General features: G+C 35.3%; 1 pseudogene; it reads right to left on the bottom strand.

Moving 5' to 3' along the window:
- Positions 1-10,128: 10,128 nt before the first annotated feature.
- Positions 10,129-11,686, bottom strand: LOC100388641 (importin subunit alpha-1 pseudogene; annotated as a pseudogene).
- Between the last annotated feature and the right edge of the window lie 2,042 nt (positions 11,687-13,728).

Below are 13,728 nucleotides of genomic sequence, written 5' to 3'. Positions count from 1 at the left end.
AATAAAAGCATTTCAGCTTTTATTATCCTTGCTTTTTAAAAGAAGAATACAAGGTGACATGGATAGTGAGCAGAGGACACGAGTTTCCTGACTCCTACCACAGTGTTCTCCAGCCAGGCCATGCTTCCTTAGAATTGAAAATGCTGCTTCTCCCAGGAGAAAAACAAAACTACCAACAAATATGAATGAACCTTTGAACTAGAATAAAACAAAGATTCTATAAGAAATATGTAAGGGGGAATTTACATGAGATATCCAGTATGCTCTCAGCACATGCACAGTTAAAAATTCTCAAAAAATAAGCAAAGATAATCTGGAGAGTGTGTGTAAATCTTTTCTGGTAATTTTCCTGATAACCTGCCTCCAGCCCATCCTGCCCAGCCCAGATATTTACACAGTGAATCCCTCCCTTTTCTAAACTTTATTGTCCTTTTGAGTCTAAATTATGACTTGTTTCATGCTTATCTCCTCTCTTAGTAGCAAACTCCTTGATTACAGGACTTTGTCTTATTCCTACCTGAACCCCAGCACCTGGGGCAATACATGGAATGTGCAAGGTGCTCACTAAATATTTTTTGAATGAATAGACACCTTGTGTTACTGAGATAAATTCTTTAAATTTGACCCCTAAGGATAACTAACTGTGGGCCATGGCAAGTACTAATTACATGGATAATCTTATGGGAAGGAGATTCCTAGTATTTTTAACAACAATTATGAGATAAGACTGTAATAGCCTCCTAATTTAAAGCAAACTAGAAAAGAAGGTTGTACCTATTTTTTTATTCTGAATTTATAGACAGAAAACATCACAGTTTTAGAACTTACACAAAAAATAAGCATATCACCTGATAAAAACATTCAAGTATGTTTTGGGATGACTATATTTTAACGCTCCCTTGTTAATCAGCACCCCTCACCTATAATTTATTTAGAGTATGGGCAAAGGTATCTAGCTGAAATTTAATGATGTTTTGGTTTCATTGTTTTTATTTAGTTACAATAACCTGCCATTTATGGCCAATGATGGCTTTTTATTCATGGTCTTGGCATTAAATTTCCCTTTAATAATAAACTAATTTATATTTCAAAGTGGGCCAATTCAAAGAATGACAGTAAGCAAAGGATAGTACAGGGAGTGCCTATACCTGATGATAATTGTGACAGCTGTATATGAACGGCTAAAGTTTGGGCACACTGGGTTATAGCATAAGGCCAGAGCTGGTGTCTAATTCCAGCAACAGATCAACCAAAGCCAAATTTCTACAGCTGGAGAGTCTGACTGAGTAGTTTTGGTCTATGTGACTCCTAAATGGGTTGTGGATGGAGGACTAGGATTTCTGACCTAATACGAATGAATGTGAAGCCTTGTTGAAGTCTTGTAAAACTTTAGGAAGACCAGGGCTATGAGGGGGAGGCCAACCTGGAGTTCAGAAGGTCATTTACAGTGGACGTTTTTCTCAATTTCTTTATCTCCCATTCAGTTTTTTATGCAGTCCTGCCTGGCATCCACCCATCTCATATTACTCCACCAATACAGCTCTCATATAGCCAGTAATCACCTTCCCAGGACATTTATCAGTCCTCATTTTTCTTAACCTTTCCCTAGTTTTTGAGTATTTTATTTCCACCGTTCCTTACACATGCTTTTTCCTTGGCTTTCATGGCACCTCATTCTCTTGGTTGCTTTTTTAATCATATGGTTTCAGGAAGGCAACCAAAGGGATAGAGGTTACATTTACAAACTCATTCTCACCTCTTAAGCCACTAAATGTGGGTTTCCTCAAAGGTGGGGCCTAGGATCTCTTTTTCCCCTCTGAACTCTTGCCCTGAACATGGAATCCACATTAACATTCAATTCTTACCCATATGCAAAAGACTCACAAATTAGTTCCAGCCAACTCTTTTCTCTAGGACCCAGAACCATCTACCTAATTGTCATAGTGACAACTTTACCTCAATGAGGTATGAAAATTTTGTCCAAATCAGCTCTTAAATTCTCTCCCCCTTTCTTTCTGACTCCCTTATCAAACCTAGTCCTTGTCTCCTGTCTTCTATCTCAGTAAACATTGTCATATTCCAGATATTACCAAAGCCAGAAACCTAGAGTCACCCCAATACCTCCTGGATCTTTACATTCTATATCCAAGCCATACCCAAGCTTTGTAAGCTTTACAACTTTTATATCTCTCACTGTTTTCTCTCTCTACCTCTAGATCACTATTACTGCCATCGCCCTGTTCAAGCTACCATCTTCTCTCCTGAATGACTACAGTGGCTTCTGTGTCCCCCTCCCTATTTTTTTTCTTGTCTTGCTACTCCCTTTCCCCATTTCTCATGCTGTACATTCTCTTCCTTCTTCCTGAGATTCTTCATCTGTTCTCCTCTTGCCCGCCCATCAGACAAATTCAAATGTCCACCAAGGGTCACTTTCTCTTTCAGCTCTCCTCCCTGATTGCAACAAATCCTCCTGTCATAAACTAACATGACACTATATGACTTTCCTTCATGATGCTTAATCATGATAGTGATTTTACCTCGACTATGTGTTTTTGTTAGTTTATGTCTATCTTCTCTGCTAGTTCATGTTAGCTCTTGTTCACTTGAGTATTTAGTTTTTAGGAAAATTTCTGATACAAACTAGATACTTAATAAATAGGTGTAGAATAAATGAAGAACCAAGTAAGGCCATAAAGTTTGTGTTGGAAGAGTACAAAGGTAGTGAAATTTGAGCAAGCCAAGGGCTAATGATCTTTTCACTATTTAGCTATGGTGAGAGTGAGTGGCTTTTCCGTCTACTGAATTGAAACTAGAGATACCAGAGCGAGTGAGATTAAGAGTAACTGGTGATATTACTTCTTTGAATGTTTCTATTGTCTAATTTGTACTTCTGCTCATGGGCTGGGTTTTTGGCATGAGAGTACATTTATAGGAAATGGTTAATTGTGGGATTTGGAATATAGAAGCTTAGCTTGATTAAAAGTATTTTAAATGGCTGGGAAGATTTTCTTAGGATGAAAATATTACCTCAAAGGTTATTTCTACATTCAAATAAATGGTTTTTTGATGGCATAAACTAGGTATTTTGTAAGGTAATTGCCCAAAAAATAAATCTTTCTTCATTTAAAAATCATCCATTTGTGTGCAAGTATAATTGCCTGTCATGGTTTGAAAGGATTATTTATGGTTTCTAAACATTCATCTCTCCCAACTTGGCTCATATATTGCCTTTACAAAGTGGAAACTTAATTTCATTAGAATGTTCTATTTTCCACTATATACACCTTGTTATATTGTATTGTAATGTGATTACTTTCAGTTTCCTTATTTGCTGTATTAGAAACCCCCAAAGTACATTAAGCAATGCTTTTAACTATAAATGTACTGATGATTGTGACTAATACTACTGGCGATCACTTCAAAGTAATCATTAGGAACAGTAATGTTTTGCATTGACCTTGGGCTCAAGTGATCCTCCTGCTTTGATATCTCAAAGTGCTAGGATTACAGCTATGAGACACCATGCCTGACCAGAAGTTTAGAGTTTAAATGACATTTCTCTGCATTTGAATTTTAGAAATAATTTCTTTGGCTTATATTGAATTATATTATTTGATATTAAACAGGTATCACATAAATAGAACATTGTATTAATATGAGTTTTTTGTGACTATAAAGTTCTGGAATTCTTGAACTACCAAAGTATGTTTCTCTGTCTATGAGATGGTGCTGCTTAGGGGTGAGGAACACACAGATCTGACAAGAGTCTCAATGCCAGGTCCCTAAGAAATTATGATAAAGAGAGGCAATCAGACTGAAGAGTACCCATCAGACTGGAAATTGTCTCTGTTGTTCTGTTTTGTTCAAATGCTTGCTTCATAGGAGGAGACACCATCTGCTTTAGGCATTATTCACACTGAGGGGGCATGAGCAGTAATTAAGAGAAGATAGTGCATAGGCTGTTAACCACAAAAAAAGGCTTCAGGGGAATTTGACACTGTGCACAAATACATAATTAGGAAGGACACTTATAGTCAAAAACTTGAAGGGAAATGCACACATTTGGTATTAAAAACAAACTTCTTTTTAAAGACCAGTTTGCACTTTTAGACAAGAGCAGTCTGTATAATTTGAAATGTCTATGTCTTCCGATCTTTTTGTTCTCTTCCACTACTGACTTTGAGAAGAATTACTTTAGTATGTTGGTATGTTCTTTGACCATACTTTCTAATTAGAATATGTGTGGTTCTCTGTAGCTACTTCTCTGTGCGTGAACAGGTGCCTCGGATGGAGGCTATGTTGCATCCTGAGCATACACAGTCATAAGGGGCTTATAGAGGTCATCAGCTTTACCTGGAATGAAGTCACTGATTGAAACTATAAGTTTTGATCCTAGATTTCCACTGAATTGTGACAGCCACACCGTGGAACTAGTGCACCATCTGCTTTTCTTGGTTTTTGTTGGTAGCTTCAAGAAAAATAATCTTTGCTGTCAGAGAAAAAAAGCTTTATTTCCAGGTAAAAGGCATGACCATAGCAAGTGTTGGAATTGTATCATGGCAGGTTTTATTATGATATTATAATAATTTATCTGAACTCTCAGGAGATTTTGACAATCATTCCCAAATTTTAGTGACAGTGAGGATATATAGTAATCAAAAGGCTTCAAAAGCATTATTGTTTGGCCTCCTGAGAAACTCAATGTGGTCTATATATGTGCTTAGGAGATTTATTTTTGTAATAAAATGTCAGAGTTTTATAATCTTTCTTACTCTCTTTTTCTCCTAAATCATAGAGACAATTGGTATTAATGCTTGTGTAGTTTTGCTTTTGAAAACAGCATATGTATTATGGGAAAGCAATTTATAATTTTAGCTGTTTGATGGACTAGACTTATTAAAGGAAATCAATCCTAAATTTATCTTGGGTCATATTTTTTTCTAAGAACTAGTCTGTAACCTCAATGACAGCAAGAATCATGATTGTTTCATTTTTCTACATATCCTGGGACATACCATGTGCTCAGTAAATGTATGTTGTTTGGATAATTAAATGAATAAGAAATAATAGCAGACTGCTGACCAGTATTATTTAGTGGATGGCGCATGCAGTGAAGACAATTGCTGTTCTTTCCTGCATGCTAAGCATCATGTAGTATGTTATAAAGGTGTAAAATATAGGGTCCTGCTGACTATATTAGACAGGAGAGGGAAGAAAAAAGGTACATCAATATAACTTATCCATGATGATTGAACTGAAGGAAAATTCATTTCTATTGATGTCAAGTAAAAACTGATGGAAAGGTTCTCCAGATAGTTTGCATACAAGTACTTTGCTTTGTGAAATAGATATATTTATGAAAAGTTGTGTTAGTTGATAACATATATATTTAATGCTCAAGGAGAAATTACTACATAAAACAATGCTTATTGAAGAATTACTTGTAAATTTTATGACGATAATGGAATTTATTCTTCATGTAAGTTAAGATTTCATCCTTTGAAAAAGCATAAAATGCAGAACAGTAGTACAAAGGACACAGTGTTATTTATGATAAAACTAAAGATTCTTTTTATACTGCCATACAATGCTTTCCATAATAGAATTCCTACAGAGTGCTATCAGAATCACATCTTGCTTTACAAGCAGAATGCAAATTTTGCATCCTGAGGCAAAAGGGACAAAAATAAGCCTAATGTCATCAGTTTTCTATAAAGTGGCTTCTTCTTTGTTTTTTTCTAAAAGAATCCTGGTCTAAAGTCAACTTGGGTCTACCTATCTATATATAAAAATGTATATCTGAAATCTATACTTTGTCTCTATACCTACATCTATGTATGTTTGTATGTATCAGCCCATTTATCAATGTATCTCTCTATAAAAATCCCTAGACGTTTTTATGAGAATAACTGAGCCAATAATGAGAACTGTGCTCAATTTTATAGATGCAAACACTTACAAAAACCATCAATAATCTACCCTCCAGATACCAGGAGTCCTTTTGCATATCCTACTCTGACTTATCCACAGGGTCTACACTCTGATTCCCATACTGTGATGTCTACACTGTGATGCTTTGGGCCCTTATTACTTAAGAGAGTTAATATGCATAAAAATTTAAAAAGAGTACCTAGTTCAATACCTAGGTGCTATTAAATAAAACAATAAAGAAAATAATAACTTACCAAAAAAGATAGAGTCCCTATGTCATAATAGGCTTTGGGAGCAGATAGAAAAAAATCACTAATGATTCAGCTGAGGGGCACTAGAAAGAAACATATTAGAAAGTGAAAATCAAGATTGTAGAATATAAATGAAATAAAGAGATGACTGCCTAGAACCGTGAAGAGATTGAGATTTTACTTTACTTTCAAGCTACCAGTCAGCCTGCTACAATTTCATGGATGCTGAAAGTCACTTTCTGAATTCGGTCTTCCTGGTAAGAGGATTTGCAGTTGCCTTCAACAGTTTTTATTTTATTTTATATAGTTTTATTTATCTTCCAGGGTAAATATGCAGGATGTGCAGGTTTCTTACATAGGTAAACATGTGTCATGATGGTTTGCTTCACCTACCAACCCATCACCTAGGTATTAAGCCCAGCATGCATTAGCTATTTATCCTGATGCTCTCCCTCCCTCCACCCCACCGACAGGCCCCAGTGTGTGTTGTTCCCCTCTCTGTGTCCATGTGTTCTTATTGTTCAGCTCCCACTTATAAGTGAGAACTTACACTGTTTGGTTTTCTGTTCTTGTGTTAGCTTGCTGAGGATAATGGCTTCCAGCTTCATCCATGTCCCTGCAAAGAACACTATCTTGTTTCTTTTTATGGCTGCTTAGTATTTTAAGGTATATATGTACTACATTTTCTTTATCCAGTCTATTGATGATGGTCATTTGGGTTGATTCCATATCTTTGCTATTGTGAAAAGTGCTGCAATGAACATACTTGTGCAGGTATCTTTATAATTGAATAATTTATATTCTTGATTCCATTCTGAACCAAGTTCTTCAGTTTCCAGTTGAAAAGCCTTTGAAAGATTCAGTGCAGGCATAGTGTTATATCTGCAGCACAGCATGAACTATAGCTCCTTGTAACATTTGGTAGCCACACCCACCCCCCTATATTTTATAGCCCTTTCTCACAGTTGGGTGGAAATTAGGGCTAGAGATTCAGCAACTTATTTTTTTGTGGAGAATTTTTAAAGTTCCTCTTGCTCTGAGCATCTATTGCTTGCTTTACAATTTCTGGAACAGATAATCTGCTTTGACTCCTGCTTAGCATTTGGCTTTTATTCCCTGTCAGGTTGGTAGAGAAGTCCATCATGTATTTAAATACATGTCATTTTTAAAAAATGCATTTTACTCATCTCTTTGGAGTAGAAAGAATTAATTACTTACCAAGTCAGTGTATCATCTTGACTAGTTCATACCCTGAGCTGATTTTAGTGCTGTGATTTTAGGCCAGGGGCATCTTCTTTTATTCCATTTTATAATGCCCATCAACAGTTCCATTTCCTAATTTGAGGTGATGGTCTTTTAACTGTTGGAGCAGCTGTAAGTCTTAGTCATAACAGAGTGTGTTGAAATAGTCATTTTATGTTATCATTCAGCTGTAGTGGATTAGGCATGCATGTGCTTTTATGAAAAGTAATTTAAATAATAAATACATTCTTACTATACTTCCTCCCACAATTGGAAAGTCTGGTTGTCTTTTATTTTCCATGACTCCAAAATAAAATACCAACCACCTATATTAGATTAAATATTAGGTTATAGCATGAGAACACCCCTTAGGAAATTATCTAGAAAACAGATGTTTATTAGTTTCACCCTGTGGCAAAAGGGACTAAGTAATTTTTTTGATGTTTCCAACAGTCTGAATCTGTTAAATATGAGACAAAGGCAGAATGTGAACTCTATTTGCCACACAGAATAGACGTTTATTTTCTCCATTCACTTACCACTTTTCAAGATGTTTACCAATGAAAGTTCAGCACCTGGTACAGAACACAGCTCAATAATGAATGCATGCCTCAATGAATGACAAGCTCAGTTGAAGACAATTATGGAAAAGGTTGAGAACCACATCAGTTACACTTAGAGCACCTGTGGCATTCATACATTTGTTTATTCTGGAAACTATTATTTCATCTAGTTTCCAAAGATTCATTTTGGTGAATTTTATTTTTTTAAATAAACTATTTAATACAGCTTTTACTATATGTTGATGACTTGGTTGTATGATTATAATGACATGTTTAGCTACATATGGTATGTTCATATTTTCTATTTTTAAAACAGACATCAATCATTTACTGCAGATTCTCTACTGCCTCAACGAGACATTCTTAGGAACAATGTTGTCAAGGAAACATACTGAAACTGTTACATAAAAGAATGTCTCTCTGAGGAAAATCTTTCAAAATGGTATTTCTATTTTTTCCCAGATTATGTAAAATTATAATTTACAAGCAATTCAGTTTAAGTAAATAATGTATAAGCAGTTTATGTAATGGTACGGCTCTGAGAATCTGTCAAGTAAAGGTATTTTTAAATTTGAAGGTTGAGTGATTAGATGCCACTTACTTAATGCAAAGACCTAATCAGGAGGACATTTTTTTTAAAGTGGTATGATGCCTGATTCTCACATTAAGCATATAAAATTTCAGTGAAGTCTTTAAGAAACAAATGACATAGTTCTTAGTAAAATTAAAGATTAAAAAATGTTTCTCTATTTCCAAGATGGCAAGGGTCAGTGAGAGAAAAAAGTCAATAATTATCTTTGAAGGCATAAATGTCAAAGTCCATGGGAACTTACTAGGAAGTATCGTTAAACAGTAAGTATATATTATTTGTGTGTTCAGGCAGCCATGTTAGAAAACAGCAGTTGGAGACTAGGCTGGTCTCAGACTTTGATCATTAGCCCTTGCTTGTTATCTATTTTAAACTTATCATTTAGCATCAAAGGATATAAGCTTGAATGAAAAATTTGTAGGAAGATTTCCTGGAATATCTATCACATATGTTTTGTTAAAAAGTATAGATTGTCCTACATTACATCATAGAATATTTGAATTTGAAGGAACTAAAGAGATTATTCAACAGATGAGAAAATGTGCCAAGAAAGGCTATGAAAACTGCCTAAAGTTACTTAGGAACACAGCCAGAAATAGAACCTGGTTTCCTGATTCCTAGCTCAGTGCTATTTCCATGATATTGTTGGCTTAAAGAACTTGGGGTACCACTCCTTTCCTGTGATTCTTTCCCAATCGTTAGCACTACTTATTTTCAACTGAAATGTCAACTAACGTAGCATTGTGTATGCTATTTAAATTATTCCTTGTAGGATGGAGGAAAAAATATAAAAAGTAAAAATATATATATATATTTTTAAACATATAGGAATTCTTAGTGGCCTTGAAGATACATTAAGAAATAAAAGTCTATCAAGTAAGTGTCAAGGAACTATAATTATTTAAATATATTTTCATAATCAAAATTTTAAAAAGAAATAAGCTCTTGTTGAAGTGAAAGTAAAAAGGTGTATGGAGGAACTTAAAGATTATGCTTTCTTTTTTTCTTTCTTTTTCATTCATTCTTCTACATTCATATTATAAAATATTACACAGAAAAACTCTGTCTAATATGATATTCTTATTCAGCTTGTCTCTGGGAGTGCCAGCATCTTGACTGGCATTGTCAAGTAGACTCATCTGGTAGAAATCTACAATTGACAGAAGGACATTTATAACTCTGACCTTTTTCAAGGCAGCAGAATGATCACTGAGTGCTAATTATCAGTGATCAATTTTGGTTAGTAATTCTATGCATTTGAAAAAGCATGTAGCCTTTTTTTTCTCCAGCTGTTTTATTATGTGTTAATTAAAATAAAATTTTAAAGGGTGGACTTTAATGTTTATTTATAGGAGGCTGCAAGATAGGAAATTCCAGATAGAAATAAGAAACCTAGCCAGAGGACAAGCTTCATACAGTACGTACAGTTGGAAATGTTTAAGTATAGTTTCAGTGTAAAAAGTGCTACAATAACAAACCACATTTAGAAAGAGTTCTTTGTACAGAAACAAGATGACAAAATACCAAACATAGTACACAACAAATTTATGCCTCAGCTACATAATTTAAAAGTTAAAGGTCCCAGGAGTCCTATCCTAACTTGGAAGGTCTAGCCTTCAGAGGTAGTTTCTGGCACAACATTTTGATCTTCTTCTTCCTCTACAGAGAAATACTTCCCAATTAAGTTTAACGAAGCCTTATTCACAGACTCGTTTTCATAGCTTCAATTTTGTCCAAGCCTCCATATTCCTCAATCATTATACTAAGTTTCTCAGTTTCACCTAGTTTCTCAGCAGCCTGAAAGATATTTGAAATGGCATCCAGGATACTCATGGTATCTTTTGCAGTTAAAAGGCTCATCAACAGTTTGATTATGCCACAGTGAATGAGGTATATAATCTGTTCAACTGTTCCACCACTGGTATAGTTGGTTCACGGCTCATACAGCTTCCTTTTGTGTCTTAAAATCTGCCTTAGAGAGAACGCTGACAATGAAATGGGACTGATCCATGAGTCACAACTTGCTGTATCTGGTCCTGATGGCCAGCTGTGATGTTTGATATTGTTCATGTAGCTTCCTTCTGAATGTTAGTTTTGGGGTTGGCGAGCAGGCTGGGAAAGATGGCGAGTGCTCCTGCATTGATCACAACCAAAGTCTGTTCATCTGTACCAGTGACAATATTCCCTACAGCTCTTAGTGCAGGAGTCACAATTGGCAATTCAGAAGCTCCTAGAAGCTTCACAAGTTGGGGCACAACTCCTGTTTTCATGACCATGTCAATTCATTCATTTGGATCATCAGTAAGGTAGGAAATAGCCTAGCAGGTATCTGCTAATACTTCTGGATCATCATGATACAGGAGCTGAACTAAGGTAGGAAGAATCTGCTCAACAGCATCTAACGGGGGTGCAGGATTCTTGTTGCAGCAAAAATTTGAAAGTGTCCAGGTAAGATTATGTAAGTAACCACACGCTAAAGATGATATATCAGGAACTGCAAGAAGAACCAACAGTGGGTCAACTACACCATACTTAATAACCAAGTCTCAGAACACTGAGCCATCGCCTACAATGTCTCCTAGAACACATACAGCTTGTTCACTGCTGTAAGCACAGGGAGATGCCAACAGAAAAATGAATGCCATCCGGCATCTCTGTCTACCATAGCCTTGATTTGTTCTGATGTCACAGAAGCAATGTTAATGAGGGCCCAAGCAGATTCAAACTGAATGGGAATACAATCAGTTCTGCCCAAGAAAGACACACATGTTTTCTATGGGGGGCTGTTTTTCTCTAGAAAGTAGTTTCCTGGCCGCTTGAGTAGCTTGGAGCTGATTTTCCACGTTGTTGCTATGTGTGCCTTTGACAATGTCATCAACAGATCAATTTACAGTGCCCTGGTTGTTGTGGATTTCCTGCAGTGGAGAATTAGCATCATCAAGAAATAAGCTTACATTTCTCCTCTTCAGCATATGGTCATCCTTCTTAGCTTTCCTCATCTCCGCATTGACTTCTGTTCTGTGATGCCTCATTTCTGTACTGTCTTTTCCCTTGTTCTTGAATCTGTTAAGATAGGCAGCTGGTATATTAGCATTCTCGTTGGTGGACATGGTTATAAGACAAAGGGAAAAAGCAGTGAAGTGGGCCCAGGCTTCCACAGGAGGCTATGTGGGGATGGGTGGCTACCGGGCAGCTGTGCTCAAAGTGACCACCTCCACTCCATAAATTAAAAATTTTAAAATCAAAGAAATATTCTCCTTGCTTTTGGTTTTCAGGGATTTACTAGTGTATGCCCATATGCATTTTTCTTTGCAATTATCCCTCTTATTCTGTTCATAGCACTTTTTGGATCTGTGACCTAATATATTTGATCATTTTTGGACACTTCTCAGTCAATATCTCTTCAAATACTGTTTCTGCTTCATTTGTTCTTTCTCCTCTGGGTCTCCACATACATGTACGTAATACCTTTAAACCATATGCCATTTGTTATTTCTACATTTGTTTCTATATCTTCCATTTTTTTTTCCAGTCTGTAGCCTGAATATTCTGTTTTGGATATGCCTTTTTTCTATGTCACTAATTCTGTCTATAGCCTTATTTAGTACTGTTGATACCAGTATACTGTTTCTAGAATTTCCATTTGCTTTATTTCTGTAATAGTTTTAGCTATTTGCTCAATTCTGTTTACTCAGTTCTATTAGGCATATTTTTTAATGCTCTTGTTTCTGGATCCCTGGTGTGACTATTTTTATTATTTGTTTCTTGAACTATTTTGTCTCCTAGGTAGCCTAATTATTTTTGATCAAGTGTTAGGTAGCACTCATTGAAAATTATGGATATAATTTAAGGATTATGATACTGTTATCTTCTATAAGAGAAAACTTGTATTTGTTTCTGGCACAGTTAGGGACACTAACAATTGCAGGCCAAAATTTTCAGTCCATATGAAAATAGTTTTATTTCTAATTCCCACTTCTTCCTAGGATGTCAATCTTTGCAATCTTAGCCCAGTCTTAGTGGTTGGCCCAAGTACCTGTCCTATCTTTGCCCTTGACTGATCCTTGATTTATCTTTTATTTTCAATGTCATCATCTTAGCTTCTGAGTGTAATGAAGGCTAATGCCCTAGGCATCTCAGGTCTATTGCTGATTCTTCAGCTTCTTACTGGACTTTACGAGTATAACAGGCACACACCCTTTGGACATAAGCAGCTCTCAAATTCCAGGTAATAAATCTGTTTTCTTTTCTTTTTCCTTTTCTTAGAGCTTATCACAATAAATCTTCACTCCCTTAGTAGTTCTTCAGTGCCATTACACAAATTTTCTTTTATTTTGTCCAAACATTCTATTTTCTTTTAGCAAGAAGATAGTTCCAAATTATCTAGTTTTCTATTACTGGAAGTGAACATCTCAAATTTTATCTTTGAAATTTGTCTCATTTTTATGTACTTGTGAAGTTTTAATTTTTCTACCAACAAGATTTCTTTTGCGAGGGAGGGAGCTGCTGTGCATTTCTTTTCCTTTTTACTAGTGATACAAAGCTACGACATAGCTAAGAAGAAATTTAACTTAGTATTTTTACTATGCTTCTTTTAAGGTTTGCGGGTACAAATTCAGTAGAATTGGTTAGGAATGGAGGAATTGTAGCATGGTATATCTTCTTAATCACTCATTTAATACCAATGTTGTTTTAGCTGATATCATATGTTTATTACAGAAATTCAAAAGATATTATTTTTATTTTCTGATTGAATGTTAGCCTTATGGAATATAATTAGCCAGTATAGAGTTTTCTTTTATTGATGTACTATTGAACATTCTATAATGTTAAGTGCAAACTTCTTAAGGATAAGTTTTTATATAATTAAAACATCTCATTTCCAGGTTTCAGAATGTTACAAATGAAAGCAAAAGTTATCTGCTATTGTAAATAATTTGTTTTTGCATGTAAACATTATATATACATATATGTATCTTTTACTGTACTCTAGGTACACAGAATTTAATTGCTCAGAATATTTGATCCATTGCCCACTTTTATTATTGACATATCATGGTCTTCTTTTATTTGTTTTGTCATTTACTTATTATAATGAAGTAGCCTCCGTAAAACCACCATGTGATCGGAAAACTAGATCCAAAGACATTAA

Source organism: Callithrix jacchus, chromosome 2 (assembly GCF_049354715.1).
Source record: "Callithrix jacchus isolate 240 chromosome 2, calJac240_pri, whole genome shotgun sequence".
NCBI classification, from domain to species: domain Eukaryota; kingdom Metazoa; phylum Chordata; class Mammalia; order Primates; family Cebidae; genus Callithrix; species Callithrix jacchus.
The sequence above is the reverse complement of the archived record's forward strand: the minus strand, read 5'-3'. Positions and strand labels throughout refer to the sequence as shown.